General features: G+C 41.3%; 1 pseudogene; it reads right to left on the reverse strand.

Annotated features, from left to right (window-relative positions):
* LOC122925882 overlaps positions 1 to 20,133 on the reverse strand; it is a 2,558,103-nt pseudogene that overhangs the window by 1,453,416 nt on the left and 1,084,554 nt on the right.

Here is a 20,133-nt window from a genome sequence, read left to right on the forward strand (position 1 = left end):
CGGATCCCGAACCCGAACATTTCCGGGATGTTCGGCCGAACTTCTCGAACCCGAACATCCAGGTGTTCGCTCAACTCTAATAGCAACCCATTCTTTCATAAACACTTCTTGGAGTTTGTCAGAATTAGTGGGTTTTTGTTTGTCCACTCGCCTCTTGAGGATTGACCACAAGTTCTCAATGGGATTAAGATCTGGGGAGTTTCCAGGCCATGGACCCAAAATGTCAACGTTTTGGTCCCCGAGCCACTTAGTTATAACTTTTGCCTTATGGCACGGTGCTCCATCATGCTGGAAAATGCATTGTTCTTCACCAAACTGTTGTTGGATTGTTGGAAGAAGTTCCTGTTTCTGCACTGGTGGCACTCCTATCCCGCAGCTGAATCCTCTTTAGGAGACGATCCTGGCGCTTGCTGAACTTTCTTGGACGCCTTGAAGCCTTCTTAACAAGAATTGAACCTCTTTCCTTGAAGTTCTTGATGATCCTATAAATTGTTGATTGAGGTGCAATCTTAGTAGCCACAATATCCTGTGAAGCCATTTTTATGCAACGCAATGATGGCACGTGTTTCTTTGCAAGTCACCATGGTTAACAATGGAAGAACAATGATTTCAAGCACCACCCTCCTTTTAACAGGTCAAATCTGCAATTTTAACCCAATCAGCCTGACATAATGATCTCCAGCCTTATGCTCGTCAACATTCTCACCTGAGTTAACAAGACGATTACTGAAATGATCTCAGCAGGTCCTTTAATGACAGAAATGAAATGCAGTGAAAAGTTTTTGGGGGGATTAAGTTAATTTTCATGGCAAAGGACTATGCAATTCATCTGATCACTCTTCATAACATTCTGGAGTATATGCAAATTGCTATTATAAAAACTTACGCAGCAACTTTTCAAATTTCCAATATTTATGTAATTCTCAAAACTTTTGGCCATGACTGTACTATTTGTATAAGATAATAGTTTCATTGATTCTTTCCCTGCAAAACTATATATCACGCTGCTCAGCTTCTTCTGCTCTATATCATGCCTGCTACAGATAGAATTTCATTTTGTGGCACTAAGTTTTCTTTAACTCCTTCCTGATACAATGATTTTCAGTTTTTGTTTTACTTTCAACCTTCTAATAGCCATAACCTTATTATTTTTCTGTTCACATAGCCTCATGATTAGAGTTGAGCGGACACCTGAAGGTTCGATGGGTTCGTCCGAACTTGAGAAAAAAGTTTGCGTTTGGGACCCGAACTTAACCCGAACTTGACCGCGAACCCCATTGAAGTCAATGGGGAACCGAACTTTTGAGCACTAAAATGGCTGTAAAATGTCAAAATGTGGTTAAGAGCATGGCAAGTGCTCTGCAAACAAAAGTGGATAGGGAAATGACTTTAAATAACATAAAATACATAAAAATAAAAAATAATAATCTTGATCTAGGAGGATGAGGTCCATATGGAGTAGGAAGTTGAGAAGGTGGTGGATGTGACGGTGTAGTTGGAAGCGGCGGTGGATGAGGAGGAGGTAGCCTACACTGCTTTTTGGTTTTAAATGTATTTTTTATTTTTTTATTAGGATCCACCCCAAAACATTGGGAAATATAACCTGTGATAACCCCCTCCAGTTGTGCTAAACACACGTTCAGACAATACACTGGCTGCAGGGCAGGCCAGAACCTTCAAGGTGTAAAGGGCAAGCTCAGACCATGTGCCCAATTTGGAGACCCAGATGTTGCAGGGGCAGAACCATCAGTCAGTTCGTGTAGGCGTGTGCAAACATACTGCCCCACCATGTCACACGTCCCTGTGAAGTTCACAATCCAATTGGATATCTGCTCTTTCAACTTTCGATGTTGTTTTCTGCGCCTAACATGTTGATCACGGTTAGCGGCGAATCAGGGTTCCACGCCGGAGAGGGAGCGTGAGAATGAGACCACATCCAAGGGAGGTTAATTGTTTCAAATTTAATTTAATAGAGTGGAAATGTGGGGAAAAGTATTGAAGCGCAAATGTGGGACAACTTGTTAAAGTTTAAGCATTGAATGAAAGGAGGTGGCGCGCATCACTAAAATAAAAATTTCAGAAGTGTTATTCCCTGTCACCTATGCAGAGCAGGGGTTTATATCTGGCAAAATTTGTAAAATGTCACCTGACAATGTAACAGATGATTTTTTTGAAATTTATGTTCCTGTCAACTATGCAGAGGTGCCCCGTAACGTCCACCATCCATTTGGATATCTTCTCTATCAACTTTCGATGTTCTTTTCTGAGCCTACCATGTTGCTATGCTGATCACGGTTATCGGCGAATCAGGATTTGGGTTCCACGTCAGAGAGGGAGCGTGAGAAAGGGAGACCTCATCCAAGTGAGGTCAATGGCTGCAATGGGATGAAGCGGAAATGTGGGACAAATTATTAAAGCAGAAGGATCGAAGGAAAGGGCCAATTATAGATGAATTTTTAAAATTTAAGTCCCTGTCACCTTTGCAGAGATGGGGTATTTCATTACCAGAAATGGGTTAAGGTCACCCATCAATGGAACAGATCATTTTTAAAAATTACGGTTCCTGTCACCTATGCAGAGCAGGGGTTTATTCACATAAATAAATTATAAAATGTCAACCCAAGAATGTAAAAGAAAAATTTGTGAAATTTATTAAGCAGTCAACTAGGTAGAACAGGGGTAAATCACAGCTAAAAATTTGTGAATTTCACCTGAAAATGTAACAGACAAATTAGTGAAATGACAAAATAAACTAAAATACGTACATATAAAAAAAAAATATATTATTTCTGAGGTGGAGATCCATATGGAGTAGGAGTTTGAGGAGGCCGTGTAGGTGGAAGCAGCGGAGGAGGACGAGGTAGCCAACACTGGTTTTTGGTTTAATTTTTATTATTTTTATTAGGGTACACTCCAAAATAGTGTAAAATATCCAAAATACAAGAATGAGCAATTGCGCTGTAGTATAACAATGGCTGGTTAAGGCCTGTATACATGTCTATTCTGCACAAGGTACGGACAAGAGTCCTGTGGGATCCATGCCTGGTTCATTTTAATGAACGTGAGCTTGTTCACATTGGCTGTGGACAGGCGGCTGCGCTTGTCTGTGATAACGCCCACTGCTATGCTAAACACACGTTCAGATAAGACACTGGCTGCAGGGCAGGCCAGCACCTCCAAGGCATAAAGCTCAGGCTATGTGCCCAATTTGGAGACCCAGAAGTTGAAGGGGGCAGACACATCATTCAGTACGTGTAGGCGTGTGCACACATACTGCTCCACCATGTTGGTGAAATGTTGCCTCCTGCTAAGACATTCCATATCAGCTGGTGGTGCTGGTTGTTGTGGCGTGCTGACAAAGCTTTTCCACATTTCGGCCATGCTAACTCTGCCTTCTGAGGTGCTGGCGGTGCCCCAGCTGCGTTGGCGACCTCTTCCTCTGCCTTCGCCTTGTGCTTCCACTGCGCTGTCAGGTGGGAATGCGATCAGCAGTGCATCTACCATCGTGCGCTTGTACTCGCGTATCTTACGATCATGCTCCAGTGACGGAATTAAGGACAATACCTTGTCCATGTAATGGGGATCCAGCAGCGTGGCTACCCAGTAATCAGCACAAGTTAGAATGTGGGCAACTCGACCGTCGTTGCGGAGACACTGCAGCATGTAATCGCTCATGTGTGCCAGACTGCCCAGAGGCAACGAAAAGCTGTCCTCTGTGGGAGGTGTATCATCTGTGTCCTCTGTATCCCCCCAGCCACACACCAGTGATGGCCGTGAGCTGGTCTGGGTGCCACCCTGCTGTGAACAAGGTTCCTCTTAGTCCATCTCCTCATCCTCCACTTCGTGTCACGGATGTAGTAGGGGAGAACACCAAAAGACAACAAGAAGGAAGGGGAAAGACACTAGGCCTCTCCGCTAGGGAAGGAAAAGGGTCACCACCTATAAAACCATGCTCCTGGCCCTAACTCCCATCCATATGGGCACCTCTCGATGGTAGAGATACCCATACACAGGAACCTAGAAAACCCTGGTGACCCTTGGATGCCCTAAAGATAATGACTTTTCAAGTAAATAGGCCACAGCACTCTTTTCAATAGAAGGCAAGGGTGGGTGCACGTCCGGGTTGTGTTCTTTAGCTCCACCTCAAGAACTGTAGGTATCACACAAATATTTAGGTAGCACTCCTTAAGTGATGATAATTAATGGTTTTATTTCACTTCATATTATTTCAGCCGGAGTAAGTGGTATATCAGTTGCAACGTTTCGTGCTAACAATCGCCCTTCATCAGGCTGACAAGACATAATATACAGAAAAAAGGGGGTTCATATGGCGGAAATAAATCATAAATTCATAATACATGATTATATAGTTGTGTGCACAAATGCATGATTATACACATGCCCGTGGCAGAAAGAGCTGCCACAAGCCTGCCCTAAGCACCACGCCACCTAGGACGGGTAGAAATAACATGAAGAAACAAATGGGGAAATACAGGTAAGAGTCTCCTGAGAGTGCATCTTCGTACCTCTAGGAAAAAACATCCAAAAGCTATGGAGTAGGGAACGGAGAGACCAAGGACCATTACATGAAAAAAAGGAATCAAGCTGATGCAGAGAAATATATATATTTTCACATAGATGTAGAGAATTCAGCACTCTGAGGACCACAGTGTGCTTACAGCCGGCGCTTATTGTGGTGTGGGAAGCATGATGTTTGAATAGAGGCCAGCAGCATTGTATTGGTGGTTCAGGGCCGCCTGACCCCCTCAGTGGGCGGATCCATTATCTAGACCGAGACCTGGAACGCAGTACGCTGGCATGTCACTTCCGGTCACGGGATGAACCGCGTCCGGAAGTGGCGTACGTGTCATGCGGGTGAAAGTGACATGCGCGTCATGTGACACTAGTCACATGATCGCGCTCCAGGACAAGGATACAGGTAGCGCTGAGGATATCTGGGGCGGGGATACTAGCGCGATACATAGTAACGTAAGGAGCTCAAATGTAAGTCAGAGCTATATAGCCTGGTATATATTTCCTCGTATAGAATTGTAGGGCTATATATGCATACGATGTTGTCTCAGAGATCTCTCTTATTATTTTTATTTTGAAGTTACCATTATGTGTTTTTGCTGATGCACAGAACATAACCTTTTGTAAAATGGCTGCCCGGGAATACCAGGGTAGATGTATACAACCCCCTGCTTTGCCTTTCATCTATTGCCACCTACAAATGGTTCATGACACTCCCACCGACTTATATTTGAGCGCCTTACATTACTATGTATTGCACTAGTATCCCCGCCCCAGATATCCTCGGCGCCACCTGTCTCCTTGTCGTGGAGCGTGATCATGTGACTAGGGTCACATGACGCGCATGTCACTTCCGCCCGCTTGACACGCATGCCACTTCCGGTCGCGGCTCATCCCGTGACCGGAAGTGACGTGCCGACGTACTGCCGGCTTACTGCGTTCCAGGCCTCGGTCTGGATAATGGATCCGCTCACGAAGGGGGTCAGGCGGCCCTGAACCACCAATACAATGCTGCTGGCCTCTATTTAAACATGGCGCTTCCCACACCACAATAAGCACCGGCTGTAAGCACACTGTGGTCCTCAGAGTGGTGAATTCTCTACATCTATGTGAAAATATATATATTTCTCTGCATCAGCTTGATTCCTTTTTTCATGTAATGGTCCTTGGTCTCTCTGTTCCCTCCTCCATACCTTTTGGATGTTTTTTCCTAGAGGTATGAAGATGCACTCTCAGGATACTCTTACCTGTATTTCCCCATTTGTTTCTTCATGTTATTTCTACCCGTCCTAGGTGGCGTGGTGCTTAGGGCAGGCTTGTGGCAGCTCTTTCTGCCACGGCATGTGTATAATCATGCATTTGTGCACACAACTATATAATCATGTATTATGAATTTATGATGTATTTCCTCCATATGAACCCCCTTTTTTCTGTATATTTTGTCTTGTCAGCCTGATGAAGGGTGATTGTTAGCCCGAAATGTTGCAACTGATATACCACTTACTCCGGCTGAAATAATATGAAGTGAAATAAAACCATTAATTATCATCACTTAAGGAGTGCTGTCTAAATATTTGTGTGATACCTAAAGATAATGACAGGGCAGAGACCACCCATTCCTTCCCTGGTGAAGGAACTAGTGTCTCACTGAGGCCTAGTAAACAACCAGGGGGGGAATACAAAACACAACTAGCGGAACACTTAACTTCTGAGGATGATGGATGAACAGGACTCCAACAAGAACCACACTCCAGCTCTTCCAAAACCAAATTAAGCTATCCCAAGCAAGGAGTGATGGGTAAAGTCAGACTAAATAGGGATGGGTAAAGGTCACATGATCCACACTTGAACAGGAGTTGTGGACATACTAGCAACACACAGACAAAGTGAAACCAAAAGATGCTGTCAGATCACTAATGCGTAGATAATCTTTCAGACCTTCTGAGACCTGTCACAGATGTGACACCTCGTCATCCTCTAGAACTGTGCCCTGGCTGGACAATTGTGTACCTGGCGTTTGTGGGTGCAGGAACCCACCCTTGGAGCCGAGCCACTTGTGAATGACTGGCTGGAAAAACCCTACAAAATGATCCCTCTTCCTCCTCCTCCTGTGCCACATCCCCTTCCATCATCAGCAGCATTTTTTAAGGAAGCATAGAAGTGTGATAGTAACACTGAGAGCAGCGTTATCGGCACTGGCCATGTTGGTGGAGTACTCAAAACAGCGCAACAAAGAACACAGGTCTCTTATGGAGGCCCTGTCATTGGTGGTGAAGTGGTGCTGTTCCGTAGAGCGACTCACCCGTGCGTGCTGCAGCTGAAACTCCATTATCGCCTGCTGCTGCTCGCACAGTCTGGCCAGCATGTGCGAGGTGGAGTTCCACCTTGTGGGTACGTTGCATATGAAGTGGTGAGCGGGAAGGCCGAAGTTACACTGCAGCGCTTACAGGCGAGCAGTAGTAGGGTGAGAACGCTGAAAGCATGGACAGACGGCCCGCACTTTATGCAGCAGCTATGACATATCGGGGTAACATTTAAGGAATCTCTGCACCACCAAATTCAGCACATGCGCCAGGCAAGGGATGTACGTCAAACCAGCTAATCCCAGAGATACTACGAGATTTTGCCAATTATCGCACACCACCAGGCCAGGCTTGAGGCTCACTGGCACCAACCACTCATCGGTCTGTTGTTCAAGTCCCATCCACAGATCCTGCGTGGTGTGGGGTTTGTCCCCCAAACAGAAATTTTAAAACTGCCTGCTGTCGTTTACCCCTGGCTGTGCTGAAGTTGGTGGTGAAGGTGTTACGCTGACTGGATGAGGAGGCTGTATAGGATGAGGAAGCAGAGTAGGAAGAGGAAGCAACAGAAGGCAAACTGAAGCGCCCTGCAATCTTTGTTGGTGGAAAGACAAACATCTATCTGCCTCAGGCCCAGCCGCGACTGCATTTACCCAGTGTGCTGTTATGGAGAAATAATGGCCCTGACCGTGCTTACTGGTCCACGTATCCGTAGTGAGGTGCACCTTGCCACAGATGGCATTGCTCAGTGCACACCTGATTTTGTCCCTCACTTAGTTGTGCAGGGAAGGGATGGCTCGCCTGGAAAACAACATCTGGTTTGGATGTGTCTGGTGGCGGCTCTCTGAACTTTTGCTGATTGTTGAGAGATTGGGAATAATTGGTTTATATATGTGCAGGTCTATAACTTCTAAAGTTTATAAATTGCACCTTTAGGGCTCACAGTTGCGGCAGCATATCCGCAGAGAAGAGCCTGCCAGAATTTGCTGGGTCTGGCATTGCCAGGTTTTACAGTTTACCACCAGATCCCCTTTGACTGTAATGAGATCCCCTTTGAATGTAGATCGCTGAGTTCACAAGCACTTCTGAATAAAGTTTTTTTCCTATTCTCTCCCTCACAGCAGCAGCATCCTCTCCCTACACTAAGCACAGCAGAGTGACATGCAGCGCTTCATGACTCCAGCTTATATAGAGACTGGGTCACATGCTGCACTGGCCAATCACAGCCATGCCATTAGTAGGCATGGCTGTGATGGCTTCTAAGGTCACACAGTTAAACGCTTGTCGATTGGCTGCTCTGCATCCTTTAAAAAAACGCTAAGAAATCGCCGAACACCGAACCCGAACCCAAACTTTTACTGAAATGTTCGTGTTTGGGGTCCAAAGTTCGGTACAAACCTGAACTTTACAGTTTGGGTTCGCTCAACCCTACTTATGATGATTTGTTTTTTTGTGGGAAAAGTTGTACTTCCTAGTGTTTCTGTTTAATATTGCATACAATGTTGTGAGAAGCTGAAAGAAAATCCTAGATGGATGGAATAGAAAATAAAATGCAAAGTTTTGTGGGATTAATTTTTTATTGCATTCTCTATGGTAATTTCATTCTGTAGGTCAGTATGATTACAGCGTTACCATATTTTTACAGTCTTTTCTCTACTGTAGAATTGTTGATTTTAAATAAATATGCTACATTTTATAAGAAGGATTTCTACTTTCAGTCAACCTTAAAGGGGTTGTTCACCCCTAGTGACTTTTTCTTCAGATCCCCTAACATGGCCATTGGCCAGACCCTTAATAGTAATCATACGTATCTGATCCCTGCTGATGGGTTCCAGCTCCATAAGTGCCCCGCCAGCTCTGCAGATCCTGGATCTCCCCATGTCAACATCTGGTTTGGATACAGAAAACATGATCCCCTGTAACCAATGTCTTGCAGCAGTGCTCACATGTCACCCACGTGACACGTAAACCAGTTACGTTCCACATGAGTGACACATACCTTCTGTGGCCATTCATTGATTGCAGTAGTCATATGACCTACATCAAACCATATGTTCACTACGGCAGACCCAGGACCTGCATAGCCGACAGGGTAGCAACAGAGTCAGAACCCAGCAGCCAGGATAAGGTATGTATCATTACTAGTGTTGAGAAAATCTAAGTTAACAAATTGGACTTTTATGAGAATTTCAGGAAAAATTTGCCAAATTTCCTTGTGCTTCGTGGCAGCAAATCATTTTTTTTTTTCTGAAATGATGGTAGATAACTAAAACAATACATACTCACCTCATCCATTTGCTCACAGAGAGGCAGTCGCTGCCATCTTAATTGAAGAAAGCCTGCCAAATCTCATGCACACTCAATTGAAAAGTCGCCATGTGATCATGCTGGCCAGGCCCGGTGACGTCATCAGTGATCATCAAACTAGTGCAGAAAAAGCAGAAAAAGCGAGATTTGGTGCTTTTTCTTCGAGCAAATGGATGAGGTGAGTATGTATTTTTAGTTTTTAACCCCTGATTAACCCCTGAAAGGCATCAATGTGGTGGCCAGCACGATGGTGGCCAGCACGATCACCGATTTCTATCATTGTTCCCGCTACATACAAAGAAATGTGCTTCATGACAAAATAATTTGCCGCAAATCGAACATCGCTCATCACAAAAAAAAAAAATTCAACATATTACATGGTGCTTTTAAGCATTGGGGATTGTGCTAAAAGAACTGGGATGAGTAGCGTAAAATATGAAACATGGAAATGGGAGAATCTGAATAATAAGAGGAAGGCTTAGATGAGGTGGAGGGTAGAATCAGCACAATAGAAGATCTCACGAATTATATGTGGAAAGATTTAAAAATATATATATAAAATGACAAATGTGTGATAAATGTGTTTAGTGACAATTCAAATTTCTCTGTGAACGTTGGCAAATCAGCCAAATCAAATTTTTGATAACTTCGCTCATCTCTAATCATTACCATTGTGGATCCAACCATGTTTTGGTGTCTTAAGAAAGTCACCAGTGGTGAACATCTTCTTAAATATATTTATTTGAAATAACTTTATTCAACTTTTAACAAATGTCCTACTTTCTGGCATCCTATGAAGAAATAAGACAAAGTATCCTGGCTGAATTATTTAATTTAATTTGTTTAAGTTTGCGTGATGGTCTCATAATGGTGACCTAGTGGATACCAGGAGGCTGGAAAACAGAATATTATGAATATATTTCACCTCTGAAATCATCACGGCCAACAGACAAACCTGAAAGTGGACTCTTGACACATTTATCTGTGGTTCTTTATTCACTTTAATCAATGCCATTGTGCCTACTAGTTCAACTCTAATAGACATAATATATATTTTTTCAGCCACCATTTTATTATATATTTGATAAGAACTATAGAGCCCTTTTAACAGGCATAACTGATTGCAAGTTTTCAACTCTACTAGTTGAAGAGCAGGACAATTAAAAGGGTTTTCCAGGAGTATAATATTGATCTTCAGAGTAGATCATCAATATCTGATCATTGGGGGTAAAACTCCTGGCACACCTGCCAATCAGCTGTCTAAAGAGGCCCTACTCTTTCTAGGCAGGCAGTGTCACATTCATCGGTTGCATGGCATATGTGCAGCTCATTACCATTCAAGTGAATGAGCTGGGCTGCAATATCAATCACAGCCACTATGCTGTGATAAGGGCTCATTGGAGTACTGCAGTCTCTTCAAACAGCTCATCAGAAGGGTGCCAGGAGTTGGACATCCATCGATCAGAGGACAGGTCCTCTATGAAAACTCCTTTAATGTGTTAAAAACTGGGTATAACTAGATCTCGAAGAATCATTTTTAGACTATGCTTTTAATGACAACTTGATACTTTTGGACTTTTTTTTATAAGGAGTTACATTTAGCAACATAAATTACAGATTGCTGAACTGTTTCTACATTACCATGACAGCAAGTAGATATGCCAGCAATAGTTTTCCAACCACAAGGTTTTTTTTGTTTTTGTTTTTTCAGTTTGCTAAATTATAACAGACAAATCTTGTAAAATCCTCCTTTTCATATTTACATTTTAAGGAGACGTTTGAATTTTATCTCCCTTATTCTTTTCACAGTTGGTTTTTAGTTTATACTGCGAGGACATGAAAACATTTTTATTCCTGTTTACGCAAAGGTCAGCATGTGCTGTGTTAAAGAAAATGTGGTAAATAAATGGCTGTTCGACCATAAACGACAGGTGGTATTTGAATCACTCTTGTTTTGTAATTTTGAAGCTACTTTAAATGTATTAGCTCTGCCAGAAACAAACAAATCACAAGCAAACTTGCTGTCTGCATGAACATAGCTACATTAATTGTTGTCTAGAAATGGCAGCATGACATTATTTCAGTAAGACACCAAAAGACATTAAAAGAAATGTTATCTAGCAGGAGGGCATTTTTCTAAAGTTCCTATGGTGAATCATTATGCTCACTTTGTACAGGCTAAATGTGTTACTTGGAAGTTATTTATATTAAGCAAAGTTTCTCCTTATGTTGCTATGATACAAAGAGTCCAAACATTATGTTAGGCCAGACACAAAATGTCCGAACTAAGTAGAAACAGAATGCCACGTGCTTTGAATAGGTTTCATGTAGGACTATTAAAAAATAAAAATAGCTAAAAAACTTTGCTCAAAGTTATATATTTCCAGAAGGTTACAGTGTTAACCTTCATATAAAAGAGAGGACAGAATAAACTTCAGCCTTTAGTAAGGTTACATTCTATTAGCTTATAGATAGAAAGTGAGCAGCAGGAAAAACTATAATCAGTATTAAGGATGAACGAACCAGTTCAGACTGAACAGAGTTTGGTCTGAACTTTGCTATTTTTTGGATGGCAGACAAACACAAATCTTTGAGACGAATCCACTAGAACAGCGCATATTTTAGTGCATATGTCGGTGGGAAAAAAGCACTAGTGAGGAAGATGAAGGGTTCTTACATGACCCTGAGAGGAATCTGAGGAAGGGCTTGCCCTGAATGGCTCCCAGGCCGACAGACAGCCTGGATGAGCCAATCAGTGCTGCAGTAGGCAGGGAAGTGCCCGAGCAGAACGCCATTCTATGCTGGGCTGAGAATGAGGGTGGTTGGGTCTTACAGTGTCTGTCAGGAAATCAATCTTAGGAAGTCAAGGAGAGTCAGACATCAATCAGGGACAGTCAGAAATCAATCAAGCTTATTGTCAAGCAAAGTAAAGGGAAAGGCTAGCATTACAAAGAAGATTTGTGTGTGTTATGTGGAATATGAACAAACAGGGCAGCTGATAGCCAGGGAGAGAGAAGACAGGAGCTGTGACTGGCTATGCCTGCTATCAGAAGTGTAGATCCTACAGTGCAGCTGTCCTCATTTTTTCCCCCATTGTCACAGAAATCCTTTTTTTATGGAAATCTGTTTAATTAAGCAGCATACATGCTAGATTGCTCCAGCAACACCCATAGGGTGGCAGCAATCTATCTTTGTGTGATAAGTTGAAATTTAGCATCAAGCCTCATTCGTTTGTTAACGCATTTTTAGTTGCCACATGGTTGGTCACAATTATTATTATTATTTTTTGAGGGGGGTGCTTTAATTAAGCAGCATATATACATGACTACTGCAGCAATAACCGAAGTGTGGCAGCAATATACCTGTGGGCTGAAATTGAGCATCAGGCCTCAGTCACCTGTAATTTAACCAACATATATATGCGATCACTATAAGACACAAGGTAGTGCAGCAATCTACCTGTGAGTGATAATGAAAAATTGAGCTGCAGGCCTCAAATGTCCATTTCCCTGAATTTTATTTTCACATGGTTGGAATTTAAATGTTTTTTGAGACTTGTTCAATTTAATTAAACCAGTATATAGGTGATCAACACCAATACACAGGTCATCAGCATACAAAAGTATCTGTGAGGGATAACAAATGTATATCTAAACTAGTTATCCTTTATTTTCTGTATTCACAAACATGTTTCCAATATTTTTTTATGGGGACTGATTATATTCAAACTAGCAGTATATATATGTAATTTCTACATCAATAAATAGGGAAGCACACAAAAGTATGTAGGAGTGATAATGGATTTAAGCTCAAATCTGTTTCCCTATTTCACACATTTTTAATCAAAACAATTTTTTCTGGGGTTTGTTGATTATATTCAAACTAGCAGCCTATATAGATGTTTACTATACCAAGACGCAGGGTAGTGCACAAGATTATCTGAGAGGCCCAAAAATGTCGGGCTATGGAAGGGTTCCAAATGAAAGACCCAGAGCCAGAATGTGAATAGTAGCAGCACTAACTATCTGTCCAGAAGTAGTGGTAGTAGTAGTAGTAGGACGCAGTTGTCCCTGATGGCCTCGGAAAGGTACAACATTATAGTTAAGGAGAAAGAGGATGAGATTGTGGATTGGATGGCTTACTACACTCAGTTGCAGCAGGGTGATATGAAGGTGACTTGGAGGTGAGTCAGACACTGTGCCTTGGAGCCAGTGATCACAGCGTTCCTCCTACTCCTCCATGCAGCCCCAAAGAAGGCTTTCAGTGGAGTCCTCCCAGTCTTCACTGCCCCTTTCTATAGGGGTGCCTTCCTTTTTCCTAAGAAGTGACAAGAAAACCCCACAAAGCTCTATGGCAGATAGTCAAGAGAGTGTCCCTGTTGTTGACTTGTGTGTCATCAGTCAGCATTTTTTATGTAGAGGAGGAGGCTGCAGACCCCAGGCATAGCTGTGTTGGCGGTGGTTGTGGAAATGTCTCCCATAGCTGTGCTATTGGCATTGTGTGCAGTTGGTGCAGAGCAGGGGAGGTGGACCAAAGAACCCACTATGATATCCCACAGCCTGAAAGAAGCAAAAGGGAGGGTGGACAGGAGGACCTGGGAGTCGGATCAGGGTGCTGAGGAGGAGGCAACATCAGAGGGGGAGGCAGCAGCAATAAAGAGCAGAGGCCACATACCTCCCAAAGAATGACCATGGCCATGCCTGTTTTGGGATCTGGTGATGCCACTGATGCTGTGAATGGTTTGGGCCCAAAACATGCCAGATGTAAGCTAAGCTTGACTGCCTCTATTGCTGCTGCATGAGTATCTCCAGTCTGGCATTTTTTCTTCACACTGCTGAAAGCAATTTAAGATATGGGCAGGCAAACACAAGCATAGGCACAACAGCTTTATTGAACCACATAAAGTGGCATCACAACATCCCATGGGCAAAAATAGAGGTGACAGCCAGCGTGGCAGGAGTTTCCTCCATCTTTCGGTCCATCTTCCATTCATGAGAAGTATGGTGTCTTTCATATCATCATCATCCCTTTCTGCTTCTCACACTCAAACTTCTCCTCCTCTCCTCTTTTGTCAGCCATCAATAACGGAATGGGTGCACAGGAAACAACTGTATGTGCCCAGCAATCAACTGTGCGCAATCTTAATTCCCACCTGGCCAAGTTGGTGGTGGTGCAGTGGCTACTGTACCATTTAGGCATCTTGCTGTCTGCCCTATAGCTGTTGGGGAGACACACAAGGAAACTAATATGGAGGAGGAGGATGAAGATGAGGAAGATGAGAATGAAGAGCTGCCACTGCAAAAGGAGGAGGAAAAAGAGGTGGAGGTGCAAGAGGACGGTGATGACACCCAATCGTCTCGGGAAGGGGGGGGGGATTCCAGCTGAAAAGAAATGGCTTCTTAGGCACAGTGTCCATAATGGCCACCTCTATGCTGGCTTGCTTATACAGTGACAAGAGTAACATTGACTCAAACAGTCTGATGATTACTGGATAGCCATGCTTTTAGATCCTCGCTACCAAGGCAAAATAGTGTAATGTTTTCTTCTGGTATAAAGGGAGGACAAATTACATTACTACCAAGAAACACTGTGTACGCAGTTTGCTACAGCTTACAGCAAATAGACGCATGCCTCCAGTGTGTCTGGAAGGGAATCGCCCCCCGAGGAGTCACCTCCCTCCCACTGCCACGATCAGCAGAAGCAGTAGCAGCAGCAGACATTTCAGTATCCTCAATATGATGGAGCAGTTTTTCCATGTGCAAGTCAACAAACCGACAGCTGTTGTCTCAACACCCAGGTTTAGGCCTAGCAAAACTATAAAAAGATCTTTATTAAATATACAATATTAAAAATGACCAAGTAACCTCAATTAATAAGAAAATGGAAAACCAACCCAGGGTCATACCAAAACCATCATATTGGTATAGGTAAATAACAACGAGGAAGGGGGCATATGGCCCAGATGTGAATTGGTTAATATTGTATATTTAATAAAGATCTTTTTATGGACAAAATTATATTGGCTCAGTTACTTATTGTATCAGGTTGGTGATTAATTGGAGTAGCTAAGCCTCTTCTGGTGCAGATAATTACAGGACTTTATGCAATGATATCTACCAAAACTATAGCCAGTCTCTGTTTCATACCCAGTTCCATGACCCCATAGATTTCTGTGCAGGCAGACTGGAATAGTGGTCCAAACTGGCATAGCAAACTCTCTATCTTCTTTCTTGCTATGCCTCCAGTGTCAGAGGGTTTTCAGCACAGTGGGGGGCATGTTAACACCCAAACAGACCAGGTTGTCTTTTGCCAATGTCTAAAACATCACTTTTGTCAAAGTGAACAAAGCCTGGACTGATTCCAATGTTTAGACCTCGTCCACTTCGCCTTGCTGGTGGACATCTTGCAACTGTTGCTCTCTATCTGCCTATTATCACATTCTCTACTGCTGCTGCCGTGTCCTGTATCAGTCTACTAATGCCTCTTAATTTACGTGTATCCATTTTCCTTATGAAATTGAAATTTTTAAATTTTGCTTACAGATAAATAAAAAAATAATAATACATTTTGGGGGTGGTTAACTTTATTTAAGACGCAACAGAAATGTACATGATTACTGACTCAATATCAATTTCTCACCATCCAGGCAATGCTGGGGCCAGCATCATGTCACTAATGCCTGAGTGGCAGTTTCTGTGTACTCACTTTCCACATAGTTGATATTTATACTTTTTTTTTTTTTTTTTCGGGAGGAGGGGGGTAAATTTCTTTAAGGCTCAGTATAAATATACATGATTACTGTGTCAATGATGACATGTTTTCACAATCAATGAAATGCTGGGGTCTGCATCATGCCACTGCCACTAATGCCTGAGGGTCAATTTCCATGTACTCACTCACTTCTACTCTACTTGAAGGGATGGCGGTAAACACAATTTGAAATTTTTAACTTTTTTTGGGGAGGGGGTTGAAATTCTTATTTATTTATTATTTTTTTTGTGTGAGGAGGTGTTAAATTTCATGAGGTGGCATATTACTTTATTAATACATTCATTTTCTCACTGTCCAGGCAGGTTGAATGTGATCAATAGACCTCTTCTTGCTGCTCCCCATTTTGCTGACTGTCTGCCTACCTACCTTCACGTTGTGTACGGCTGCTGTATTCTAGAATCTGCATCATGCCACTTATGCCAGTTTTCAACCATCACGTTCTGTACAGCTGATGCTGCAGTCTGCATAATGCCCCTAATGCCACTTGCCAACCAACCCCAAATCAACTTTTTTATTTATTTATTTTTCTCATAAGCCCCTGTGTGTTTAAACATCCTTTGCCCTCGATAAGGGACAATTCTTGGAAACTTTGGAATATGAAAAAGCATGAGACATATGCAGGTGCGGTGTCTTTTTAAAAACACTGTATAATAACAGTCTATATTGCGTTTACCCATAGTTATGTATGTCAATGTCACTCAGACATCATTTGCTATTGCTGTCATTGGGCTCCAGAGCTTGGGGAGGGAGGATGTTGGAGGGAAAAACGAAATCATAAAAAAAAAATTAACAAGTTTTTCTAAAAATTACAAGTTCTAGGAGGTCAGAGGGGATTATATTCAAATTTTCAACCTCTGTTTTACCCAAACCGATTTGAGTCTGAACTTAACTTTTTTTTAAAATTTGGTGATCAGGCCCAAAACTAATCATGACTTTTTTGCTCATCTCTAACCAATATGCATCTTTAAATTTCGAATGCAGTTTACATGCTGGAAAAAAATACATTACACCTTATAATTGTAGCTTGGCAAATCCGATTCACTACCTAATGATGCTTATAATAATCCATCTCAAAAGTAAACAGTAACACCTTGCATATGATATTAACAAGCCAAATAGTCTGCTGCTTGTATACAATCATTTTTTTATACACTTGGAAAGGAATGATTCCCTAACTATTTAGAACACCGTTTGTAACAATCTTTACCAACTGGAAAATACTTTAACACTTTGTCTACCGGAGGTTTTCTTCGTTTTTGCGTTTAAATTTTTCTCCAATATTTTCCGTTTCTAGTCACATAGCTACATGAGGGTTTATTTTTTGCGGGACAAGTTTTACTTTCTAATGCCACCATTAATTATGGCATAAAATGTAGTGGGAAGTGGGGATATATTTCTAAATGGTGTGGAATTGGGAAAAAAACGCAATCCCCCCACCGTTTTAAGGGTTTTGCTCTCACTGCGTTTTGTTTATGCCTTTCATTCTCTGGGTCAGTATGATTACAACGATACCCCATATGTATAGGGTTTTTATGTGTAAATAGTGTAAAAATAAATTTAAACTTTGATAATTCTTTTTTTTATTTACATCACCATATTCTGGCCCCCATAACTTTTTTTTTATACTTATGTCTACTGAGCTGTTTAGGGGCTCATTGTTTGCAGGACAATTCAAGTTTTTATTGATACCATTTTGGAATGTGCATAACTTTTGGATCACATTTTATTTTAATTTTTTGGGTAACACCATTTGCAATATTGGATTTTTTTTATTATGAGAACTTTTGGTCACGGTAATGCCCAGGATGTTTATATTTATTGTTTTTTTTTATTATATGGAAAGGTGATTTTAACTTTTATATTTTATTTTTTTTACTATTTTTTATTTATATTTTTATCATCATTTTAAGGCTCATAAATGACCTTATAAATTTTATGTTTTAAAATTTTTAATTTTGACCTATAATGGATTTAAAAAATGACAATTTCTTTGCATTTTACTAATTTCTTATGTTGGCCTGCCATCTACGTTTGCAGCATTAATGCACTGAATTTCTTCATAAAGACTCAGCGCATTCAGTGCATGTGCAGAAGTCACGATTGGCCGCATAGGGCTTCAGTATGCATTCAGTGCGCATTCATGTGCCGTGATCTCACTTGATCACGGAATCTAAAGCATTTAATTACCGCAATCGGAATTATTGCCGGTTGTGGTATTAGACGCAGGAATCTGGTGTTTGAAACAGCAGAGACTTGCCGGCCATGACGCCAGTTGCACGTGTGAGCGGGCGTCATGCTTGCACAGAAATACCAACGCCGTACATGTACGGCGCTGGTAGCGAAAGGGTTAAAAAATAGACAATATTTGCACTACATGGATGTTTAAATTAATATGTACAATGTCATGGTAATAATATCATGGAGAATATTATTTTAAGGGACCCCTGGATTAAAATATATCAACCATTTATGGCTGAGACTAGAGTTTGCTGGGGTTAGGGAAACATCTAAGTGGTTACAGAAGCAGTGTAGGACAGCGATCTATTAATTTTCTGTATCTCCCAAGTTATGGAAACAGTCTGTGAGGTCACTGTCTGTGAAGGTTCTCATTTATCCAGGCCATGGTATATCTGTAAAGAATAAATCAATGCAACTGGACTTACTGTAAATTTCTTGAAAACGTTTCACTCGTTCTTCCAACAAGCTTATTAAGAAAGTTGTTGAGAGAATGGGCAGCAAAACGGTACATATGGTATAATTTTAGTAAATGTAAGGTAATATAATTTGGGACAACCCTGATTGGATCATCATTTTGTGAATCTATACCGGACAAGGATATAGGACACTGATGCCGCTATATCTTGAATATGCAATCCAATTTTGGACACCAGTTCATATAAAGATAACAAGTAACTGGAGAAAGTTCAGAAGGGGCAACTAAAATAATAAAAGATGTAAATATAAAGAGATTTTACCTGAAACATCGATCGGTGAGTGATGTAAGAAAAAGTCTTCCTAAGTTTCCCAAATATTCATATCCATAAGGAACACTGGTGGTGACCATTTTGACCAAAACATTGCCTTCTTCCCAGTAATATCTCATTTGTGCAATCCAGCTAAAATCTGAAGTGTTAGGTATCCCACGGTTCATCAAACTGGAAACAACATCTTGAGCTGTAAGAAAAAATATATATTGTTATAACTATATTATATAACACTAAACTCCTCTGGAATTATTTCTGAGTTTAGATTTTAATTTTTGAAAATACATGCAAGCATTACTAGACTTTACTAGACTATAATTTACAGATAAAATATAGACGGTGACAACTGAACAGACTGGATTGGATGTCTGGGAGTGAATAACCTTGTGTTTTTTTCAAAAAGAGCAAGTTACTGTATATTTTGCTTAAATGTTTTTTTCTTGTAATTTATTATACTATATTATATATTTGATCAATAATACAAGGTAAATGAGGCAAAGAAAAAAATCAGTTTGGGACTAGCATCTCCTAAGCATCTGTTTCCTTAAACTTTTACAAGTGAAGCATGGGAGCATTCAAAACTACACCATCATTGCTCACTGTACAGCAGGAGTCTAGACCTCTGAAAATCCTTCATCTAACTTCACTCACTGTCCTTCATATGTTCTCTCTTTTCCTAGGGATTACCTATTGTTTCCAGTTACAAATTTTGAATATAATGTGGGAAATGTAGGAATATAATATAGGAAACGGTGAAATGTTAAATTTAAAGGGGACCTATGACATTAGACATGCAGTCAAATCTGTAAATAGCATGTTATAGAACACAAGGAATTGACAACCTTGATGTATTGTTTTGTGGGAAAAGAGTAAAAAAACTTGCAATATATTAATTTCAATTCCTTGCCATCTTTGGCTTAGGACTACAGTGGTTGGTTCTTATAACGTGATTTGACAGTTATTTATAAATTTACACTTATACTGGGATGGGTGCCTATCACTAAGTTGGACTGCCCTCTAAACTCCAAGGTCCAGAATAAGCAGGAATTAAAATGATTAGAACTGCATGTTCAACATGATAGGTTCCGCTTTATTTCCAAAGGTTATATATTTATACAGCATATCTAGTAGGGATCGACCAATATAGATTTTTTTTTTTAGAGCCGATACGGATAATCTGTGAATAGAGTTGAGCGAACACCTGGATGTTCGGGTTCGAGAAGTTCGGCCGAACATCC

The sequence above is a fragment of the Bufo gargarizans genome, chromosome 2 (genome assembly GCF_014858855.1).
Source record: "Bufo gargarizans isolate SCDJY-AF-19 chromosome 2, ASM1485885v1, whole genome shotgun sequence".
Classification (NCBI taxonomy): Eukaryota; Metazoa; Chordata; class Amphibia; order Anura; family Bufonidae; genus Bufo; species Bufo gargarizans.